The sequence below is a fragment of the Mustela erminea genome, chromosome 8, assembly GCF_009829155.1.
Source record: "Mustela erminea isolate mMusErm1 chromosome 8, mMusErm1.Pri, whole genome shotgun sequence".
In the NCBI taxonomy this organism is placed as follows: domain Eukaryota; kingdom Metazoa; phylum Chordata; class Mammalia; order Carnivora; family Mustelidae; genus Mustela; species Mustela erminea.
In genome coordinates this window covers 29,949,242-29,959,600 of record NC_045621.1, presented here as the reverse complement: position 1 = coordinate 29,959,600, position 10,359 = coordinate 29,949,242, and the positions used below count along the sequence as shown (strand labels likewise).

General features: G+C 39.2%; 1 long non-coding RNA gene across 1 annotated transcript; it reads right to left on the bottom strand.

Annotated features, from left to right (window-relative positions):
• Window positions 1–4,515: 4,515 nt before the first annotated feature.
• LOC116596867 lies at window positions 4,516–6,361 on the bottom strand. Its single transcript, XR_004288341.1, has 3 exons — window positions 6,202–6,361; window positions 5,855–5,937; window positions 4,516–4,602 (listed from the first exon to the last, which is right to left on the bottom strand). It is a non-coding gene; the product is annotated as an uncharacterized LOC116596867 (long non-coding RNA).
• Window positions 6,362–10,359: the final 3,998 nt, after the last annotated feature.

The following is a 10,359-nucleotide window of genomic DNA, read 5'->3' as shown; positions in this document are numbered from 1 at the left end:
GGGGCATCCAAGGAGAGATAGCTAATGGATGGTGGAAAATACAAGCACATAATAGGCATTCAAAATAAGTTTCTCTTTACACATTATGCCCCCTGAGATGACAGTTGTTTTGGATGTATTCATCCTACTGAAATATACCAGACTCTGGAGATTCTTTTCCATGTATATCACCGCTCATTCTACCACATCCCTTCTGGATGAATTTAGCTTCTGAATGAATAAAGCCAATGGCAAGATTTCGGAAGACGGAAGCAAAGAGAAGTTGGATGAAGCGTTTTCTTGCTCACTCCCTGCAGTGTTATTATAGGCTGGTATCCTTAACCCAATGCCACAGTTCCTGGTAGGTGACTCCTCCCCAACCTCATTCCCTCTCTCTGTTCCTGTCTCTGTCTATCTCTGTCTCTCTCAATCTCTCTTGTTTCCTTAGACCTAGCTGTGGTAACCTCATTTTTACCCTTTGGGTAAGATGACTACTTCCCTGGGCCTTCTCTACACCATGATCACACCGTTATAAACATACCCTTAATCAAACTCTTTTCAAAGACATCACTTGGAGGCACTGCCTTTTTCTTGCCAAACTGACAGATAAACTTGGCTTTAAGGTATCATGCCCTCCTGGTTTCCCTCTGACATCACTATCCACTCCATCTTACTGTCCTTCATTGGTTTCATCCAACATTTGGGTTCACAACATTTAAATTTTAGTGTGCCCCGGGACTCACTTCTCAGGCTTTTTCTTTTTTCTGTGCATCCTCCATGCCGAGATGATCTCATTCAGATGTTAAATATCATCTATGTGGTAACCATCAAATATGTTTCCAGCCCTAACTTTTCCCATTAAATTCCAAACTCAACAATCCACTTGCAAGTCTAATAGGCAAATCAAACTTAATTTGTCCAAATCATATCCTCCCTCTCCCACCCCCCACCAAAACCCCTTCTACTGTGGTCATTCTCATCTCCACAGTGGCACCATCACTGATACAATTACTGAAGACCAAATCCTAGGAGTCTCCTTGGACTCCTGTTTGCTGTCTACCCTACAAACAATCCAATAGCAAGTACCATCCACTCCCCCTTCTTAGGTTATACCCTGAAACCAGCAGTTGCTCACTCCTGCAGCACTAGTGTCCTAGCCAATGCCACCTTTGTCCCTCCCCTAACTACCTACTGATCTCCTGGCTGGCATCTCTGCCTCCATTTTCACTGCTATGGAGGCCAGAGTGGATCTACTTAAGGAAGAAATCAGAGCACCATCACTGGTCCACATACTTTCAAAGACTTCCTTTTACAAATCAGACGAAACCCAGACATTTTCCTGTGACTCCAGAGCTCTCTGTCTTCTGACCTTTGTTTTGCTCTCCAAAGACCTATTCTTGGTCAGCCGCTCTGACCATCTTACTACCTAATGCAGTAGCCACTAGACAGGTGCCAACTGAGCACCTGAAATGGGCTAGGGAGACTGAATCTGCTTTATTTAGTTTTCCTTAGCTTAAATTTAAACTTAAAATTAAAAACAGGTACAAATGTAATTATAAGAAAAACACTTAAGTGTGTTTGGATAGCATGGATACGTGAACCTACTTTATCAATTATGCATTTTCTGAAATCAGAACGCAGTTCCATTATTTCCAATAAAAATTTAGCCTCTGAGTTGAGACACGCTGTAAGTAGAAAATACCCACCAGATTTCGAAAAAATTAGATGAAGAATGCAAACTGTTACATTCATAATTTTTTCCATTAATTGCACGTTTAAATATAAAATCTATAATTAAAACCAACTTCATTTCGCTTTTACTTTTTCATTTTATGTTTATTTTTTATCGAGGTTATTAGAACATTTTGAATTTCATATGTGGCTCTCATTGTGTTTCTATGGACAGCGCTGCTCTAAGATACCAAACTCGGCTCTGCCTCCAGGGTCTTTATATTTGGCATCCCCTCTATCTAGAAATGCTCTTCCCAACTCCCAACACTGCATGGCTCCTCCTCATTTGCCATTTTTCTTCATATCTCTGCTCAAATATCAACTGCTCCAACACCCTTTTTTCTGATCACACTAGCTAAAATAGCCTTCATACCATCTCTAGTACCCTGCTTTCTTTTGTCTGCAGAGCGCTCACACTACTTCTATCTGCTCATCCTGAGTCCCGTACTAGAAAGGAAGCCTCATAAGGACAGATACTTCTTTCTTCTTTAGTGTCGAGTCTCAGAACCTAGAAATAAAAGGTATACATGGGCACTCGATTTTGATGAAGAAGGAACGAATGAATGAATGAAGCCACTGACACAACTGTGGCATAGCATGAACAATTTCATGGTGTATGCTCTATAATACTTACCTAAATTCAGCCTTGTAACATCTTCACTGTGCTGGAATTCAAGTGAGCATGAAATATTTATCTATGAGAATTTAAGACCCCAAGATACTGATATAAACAGGACAATTGCTCAGGGCCAGCAACAGAAGACCTCGGGTAATGGCAGAGTAGGTGTGAGTGACACAAGCCACTCTCTACACATCCCTTTTACAGATACAACTAAGAGCCACAATCCGGTACCTAATACCAATGAATCATTCATATTTAAGAATGCTATTTTTTCATTTATTCTCTTTCAAGACAGAGATTTCAAAGGTGTATGAAAGTTTTCAAAAGGGAAAATAATACGTGAAAGATATTAACTTCAAGCCTTCTAAAATGTCTTTTCTTGAGATGCCTTAAAAGTATACTTGAACTGTTTTGCAAACAGCCATGATTCCAAGCACACATTACTGCTTCAGTTTTCAAGAGTCAGGAGCACGTAATTCTGAGAAGGAAAGAAATTAGAGTAACGTAAATATACTCTAGGCTATCTCCAATATAAAATATATAGAAGGCTTATCATTTGCAGGCTGCACTGTGAATTTTTTACTTAGATTTTGAACATAAGTATCACTTCAGGTACTAAGACAACCCTCTTTCTCCAAATGTGAAGCTATATATATTTTTAGCATGGAAGCCAGGAAATTTACAATTTTCCTCTCAAATAGCATCAATTTGCACATTGTAAACAATAAAGACTGAGCTAACGATAGTATTCTCATAAATGTCAAAAAACATGCTTTCACTCATAGTTTAGCAATTTCAGTTGAAGGTAAGGTGAATGCATCAATGGAGAGAAGCGGAAATAAGATGCATTTTTATCTTGCCTTCCAGAAGGTGCATAACTTTCTGTAATTGCAACATTATCATCATTGATAACTACTAAGATTTTTTTGAGATTTTATTTTTAAGTAATCTCTACACCCAATGTAGAACTCAAACTTACAATGCCAAGATCAAGAGTTGCACATTCTACCAAATGAGCCAGCCGGGTACCCTGATTAATAAACATTTTAGGCAGACCCAGGCAATGAATCTTCAGTGACAGGAGGGAAAGGGACAGGATGGGGGATGGGTTGGAAGGTATTTCTCTAGAAGGTCACAAAAGTGAGAATGTGTATGAGGACAGCTTCCAGCCTAGCTGATGGCTGGAGTCTAAAACCATTTCTGAATGCCGATTGCCTTCCTCATTGTGGACACGTGGGTATGGAGCTTGTGAGAGCGTGACGGGGGTAGGATCACCTCAACCATCTTTGCTTGTCCCCATTCTGCCAGGCATAGTGCTGCTGGCTTATTTTCCTCATCTGCTTCCTAATCAGCTGTGAGTTAACAAAATGGATTAAACTTGTATGTGACTAAGGAGAAAATATACTTTATGTTGGGTTGGGGGGATATTTTGTCTGTGTATTTCTGAACATTAAAGCCTCCTATTTGTGACCTCTGTCTGAAGACCTTAATCACATTCAGTCTCCCTATTATATTAGAGATAGAAGTGGTGGGTTTGGTGAATTTTAGTGGGGGAGAGGTTAGAATTTTACCATATATCCTAGTTTTCGGGCCTGTGGAGTTAGGAGAATCACAGAGGTACTTCTGGAAATCAGCTTGCCAAGGCTCTCCGTGGTGTTTAGCAATGATGGCATGGATTCTCAATTCAGATTATGTGGAGTACAGTCTGCCAGGCCATAGAACATCCCTGAATTTTCTTACACGCTCTTGAAAAAAATGGATATTCTAGAGGTCTGCTCTCAGTTGGTACAAATGGTCAGAAACATGAAGTAAATTCAGTCTTAAACCACTGGTACATGCATGAAATTGCAGGATTCTGGCATGCCTCAAATTACAATCCCTTCCAGATGGTCTTTCAAACCACTTACTTAGAAATGAAAAAGAAAAAAAAAGAGAGAGAGAGAGAGAGAGAAAGTAAAGAAAAAAAATATTAAAAAGTGTTTTTTGATCACTAAATTTTATTTTTGTTTTTTCATTCTTTTCTACCTAGAAATTGCTTTAACCCATTTTCCATGATTACTCTATTCCTGTCCTATGAAATCTTAAGCCAGGATGTGCACCTTATCCAAGAACTGATATTACAGTGGGTAAATGTGACAACACTTTCCACAAGAGAATATGCATACCTGTTTCCTATGCCAGTGATTCATTTCAATTTTGATATCAAGTAGATTTTGCTTTACACCTCTGGCTGTCAAATGCATGTGCTGGTCTTCCTCTAAATTTAAAATCTAGTCAGGGAGATGGAGGGGATAACACCTCTTTTATTACGATTTGGGAAACAATAAAAATCATTTTGGATATTAAACTATCCCATAAAGCACTTGGGTATATTTCACTCTGTGTTTAGAAAACTGCACACAATATATTCAAAGAAACAGATGCCAGCCAAATACAGCAAAAACCATGATGCCTCCATATCACCAGCAGGTTTGCAGATACTCAATTGAATCAGCAAACTACAAATTAATAAGCACACAGAAAACTAATTGCCTGGAAAAGAATTTCCACTTGCTTTGTCATTAGCTGCTTGAAATTCTCTACAAGAGCAGCTTATCTGAAATCTAAATTTTGGAAGAGAGATCAGGCAGATACTGAAACCAAAGCCAAAGCTTATGTCTGTCTTCCTCTCATACACTTCAGTCAGGACAGCCAGGACTCGGAGAAAACTCGCAGATGCAAAGTAAACGTATCAGTGGTTTGCAGTTCATCTTAGAGAGTTTGTCCATACACAGAGAAAGGCGCAGTTCAAGACAGCTCAAACTTTCATTTGTGTGAAAATCACCTGGTATCTTGAAAAAATGCAGGTGCTGATTCAGTAGGTCCGGGACAGAGCCTGAGAAACTGCATTTTGAACCAGTTCCCAGGTGATGTCCAGGCTGCTGTTCTCAGGGTTACATACGTGTTAAATAGTGGGAGCTCACCAACTAGTAATTTCTCTTAGAAATCAGAACACCTGTTGCCATTTTCACTCCCAGTTATTCACTGTGGGTTCTTAGGCAAGTCGTCTGACCTCTCAGTGCCTCTACTTCTCATCTGTCAAGAAGAGGAACTGAAGCTAAAGAAATCGCGTCAATACAAAATCTTGAAGAGATTAGAGATGTTCTGTGAACAGACTGGCTGAGCAAACATGGTCAGATGAGACCCACCCTTTGGACGAGGGAAGAAAGGAGTCTTAAAGGCTGAGAATCAAAACTAAACAAACAAGCAGGTCCTATAGAAAGGCAGATCCCTAAAAAGAATGTGTAAGTAAAATACACTTTACTTATAAAAATAAAATATAATATACACATTATACAAATTATATTGATTATTTATTATATAAAATATATTATATATCAATATAGTATAAAGACATAATATAAAATATATATAAATATAATATAAAAATACATATACAATTTCTTTTTAAAAAGCAAAATGCCACAAAAAGAATCAGTGGGAGGAAAGTCAGGCTGAGGACAATGAGGAAGTACTACATACTTCAATATGTGAAGACTGATGACCACAGCAATTTACAAAGGACAGATCCTTGGAGACAGGTGAGGGAAAAGATGATGCAATGCCTAGAGAAAAAAAGAAAAGATAAGGAAACCTTGGATGGAATACAACAAATGATTTATAGTAGGTAATAAAAGAAACAAATGAAATCACCTCTTTCCCCAAAATGTTGGATGGATTTTTTTTGTATTTTCTTTATAATTTTTTTATTCTTTTATAAACATATAACGTATTATTAGCCCCAGGGGTGTTGGATGAATTTTTAGCACAACTTTTTCCTCAGCCTTTCGATATTTTTTAAGTACCTGGGACACACACGAGTAACACACCTTCCAGTGTATTGCTCAGCCATCTCTTGCCTCCAAAATGAAATGAAGCATGTTGCCAAGAATTTCCAAATGCGCTAAAGGTTCACATGGAGGCTCTCTGTATCCGGCCCCTCCAAGAAAAGCAGTTTGCCTTTTTATCCACAAAGCCTCCTTGTGACAGGGAATGCCTCACAGAAAACTGAGGGACAGAAAGGAGGGAGGAAAAAAACACTTTTATTTTCTTTGTAAGTCACTAATTAATTGAACTACTGTATCAGCAAAGCTGGAAAATCCTGCCTGTCCAGACTGTCACTTATACCAGTAGCATTCTTGAACTTCTCCAAGGTTGGAACTACTGATGATTAACTTCTGGGAATACCCAGGGTAACTATTTCAGACCTGTGAACTATCACGCCTTCTCAATGTCAGCAGATACCCACATTAGGCAAATAGCTTCTCAGAAGGCTGTAAGATTACATTTCACTTTCGGAGGTGACTGTTGTAGCCACCAAATGGTAATAACTCTCTCCAAACCTGCCCAGGGCCCTGACTGACTTTCTTCCTGATAAAGGCACTATCTGCCTAAGACTAACATTACCTGTGTATCAGCAGTTTCTGCGCCAGAGACTGTATCTGAAATCTAACTGCCGATTTCCACACATCTACAGACAGAAACAAAGGGTCACATTTCTAAAGGTCCCAACCCAGGGAGAGAGCCAGTTAGCGGATTTGCAACACAATCAGTTCGACAACAGGGCAGGAGAGATGTGGTATCACTCACAGATAAAGACAGCAATCTGGGACCCTCTACATTTACCAAGACTCACTCAAGATTCCTCAGAAGGAATCCCAGGCTTTTATTTCTCTGACAACCAAACCCAAGAGGTTCGCCAAAATAGAATTCCAGTGTAGGGGGAAAGAAGCTAAAGAATTATGCATTAATAACACCTTTACCCACAGGCAGAACATATTTTCATCTGCACACATCACGAACCAGAGATCTTAGGTTATTAAAGGTGAAAGAGGCTAATAGTCTTTGGGATGGCTCTCTTGGGATGCCTATTTGCATAATGAAGCTAATACAGGGCAACCTAACTCAGCAGTTCTTTGGGATCAGGCACTTGTAGTCACTCACACTATTTTAAATTCACTAACTAAATTACTTTGTGGAAGAGCCGTTGGTAGCTAATCTGAAAACTATGTCTACAAATAATGCGTGACCATATCTACCAATGAAGAAGAAGCCTAATTGGTCAAGATGTATGGTTTAGTTAATCTGTCTTTTAGAAAATACCAAATGAATGCATACATAAAGATCACCATTAATAAAGATTTAAACACTGCTGAGGTCATCTGCATAATCTGAACTCAGAATTGAAGGCACCTGTCCTGCTCTGGATTGCCAAAGCCAGGACCCCTAGTTCTGGAAGCATTTCCTGCTTGGAGCTATCCTGTATCCGAGGAAAGAAAACCGAAACTTTTGGCCATGAACTTATTTTCATATTGAGTCATTGCACAGTCATTTTACTTAAAATTATGGAACCCAAACTGCAAGAAAAAATTTAGCACAAAGGATAAGTAGAAGTCAATTGATAACTAACTTGGTTTTAAAAGAGAGAAATGGGATTTATTTACCACAAAAGAATAATTTAATATTTTGCCATTAATTCATTTGTTCACTTTCCCTGGTGCTTTTACTGCAAATGGTCTTACTTTACTGTAAATAGTCACTCATGAGGAAGAGATAGAGCACAGAAGATCTTTAAGGCAGTAGAAATGTTCTGTATGATACTGTAATGATACATGTCATCATAACCTCTGTACAAACCTGTAGAATGTACAACACCAAGGGTGAAACTTAGGATAAACTACAGACTTTGGGTGATAATGATGTGTCTCTGTAGGTTCCTCAGTAGTAACAAATGTCCCACTCCAGCGGGGGCTGCAGATAAGGGGGGAGGCTGTGCATGTGGGAGGGACAGGGGGCATATGGGGAATCTCTGCATCTCCTTCTCAGTTTAGCTGGAAACCTAAAACTGCTGCTAGAGTCTACAAATAAACCCAAACCTTCATGAATAATAATAGTCATAATCATTAATATTGATTGGCTATTTGTTACTTGTCAGGCACTTTGCTAAGTGTTTTTTTTTTTTTTAAGTTATTTATTTATGTTGACAGAGAGAGATTGAGGAGAGGCAAAGGGAAAAGGAGAGATAATCTTCTTTTTAAATTTTTTTATTTTTTGTTAACATTTAATGTATTAGTTGTTTCAGAGGTACAGGTCTGTGAATCATCAGTCTTATACACTTCACAGCACTCACCATAGCACATACTCTCCCCAATGACCATAACCCAGCCACGCTATCCCTCTCCCCTTCCTCCCCAGCAACCCTCAGTTTGTTTTCTGAGATTAAGAGTCTCTTATGGTTTGCTTCCCTTCCCAGTCCCATCTTGTTTCATCTTTCCCTCCCTTCCCTCTATGACCCCCTCCCCTGCCTCTCAAATTCCTCATATAAGAGAGATCATATGATAATTATCTTTCTCTGATTGACTTATTTTGTTCAGCATAATACCCTCTAGTTCCATCCATGTAGTTGCAAATGGTAAAATTGAATTTCTTTTGATGGCTGCATAATATTCCATTGTACATATATACCACATTTTCTTTATCCATTCAGCTGTTGATGGACATCTAGGTTCTTTCCATAGTTTGGCTATTGTGGACATTGCTGCTATAAACATTCGGGCTCACGTGCCCTTCCGGATCACTACATTTGTATCTTTAGGGTAAATATCCAGTAACGTGATTGCTGAGTCATAGTGTAGCTATATTTTCAACTTTTTGAGACACCTCCATACTTTCGAGACACCTCCATATTTTTCAGAGTGGCTTCACTAGTTTGCATTCCCACCAACAGTGGAGGAGAGTTCCCCTTGAGAGAGACAATTGTTAAGTAGGCTCTATACTCAGCATGGAGCCTGCCCAACGAGGGGCTCGATCTTACAACTCTGAGACCATGACCTAACAAAAATCAAGAGTCTGATGCTTACCAACAGAGTCACCCAGATGCCCCTCTGCTAAGTGTTTTACATGGATTAATTCACTTATTTCTCATAGCCACTCTGGATCATAGGTGCTAATAATATGCCTATTTTATAGACCATCACAGAAAGGGTAATTAACTTGCCTGTGATCACACAACTAGTAAGTGGCTGAGCTGGGGATTCACATTCAGACAGTGTTTGATTTTCCTAGTACATTGCTTTTTCTGTGTGTTTGCTATATAAAAATTGGTATGTGTTTATGTCCATGTCGATGTATCTCTTCTTTAAAAGTAAAAATGTATAGGGTACCTACTTAGTGCCACTTAACATGTTAGAAGATAGATGTAAGATATCTCCTTCCCCAGGGATTTCTGTGTCACTTTGGATATTCCTTGAAATCCCTACATCACATTTGCTAAGTAGATATCCCATCAGTTATTAACTTGTGATGAAAGTTATTTTAATTCTTTAGATATTAAGTCTAAATTTAGCTTCTTGGTCCTTCATGACTGACCTTCTAATCCAATGCACCTCATCTTTCAACTTGGAATTTTGAGGAACCGGGGAGAGTAAAGTAGCCACAGGATTCCATGCTAAGTTTCAGGTGAAGACAATGAAAGTCAGGTTGGTACTACAGAGAAGAGAAAAAGCATGGATGAAAATGGGGATGTTTTAGGGAGCTGTTCATGAGAAGAGGAAAAGTGTTTAGAAAGGGGGCAAGAAACTTGGAGTAAATGTGGTCCATCTAGTGGTAGAGTTGCTTAGAGTCCAAAATGGAGAAACTGGACAGGCAGAGAAGTAGCAGGTTAAAAGATTATAGGTTGTCTCCTTCCTCTTGTGTGGCCTGGACTTTGTGACTCACTTCCAAAGAGTAGAGCATATGCAGAGGGAAAAACAGTGACTTTACAGTCGAAAAACCTGGCAAACACCACCTTCACCAAAGGATTAAGCTCAATATCACCCGTGATCAATCAGGTGGATAACTTGTGGCCCTGATATGATGTGATGAGAAGGCACTTCACCTCTGTGATATTTTCCCTGTAAACCCAAAACCGAGTCTGCTTATGAGAAAAATGTCATGTAAACCCAAATCAGGGAATATACTAGAAAACCCTTGACCAGCCCTATTGAAAA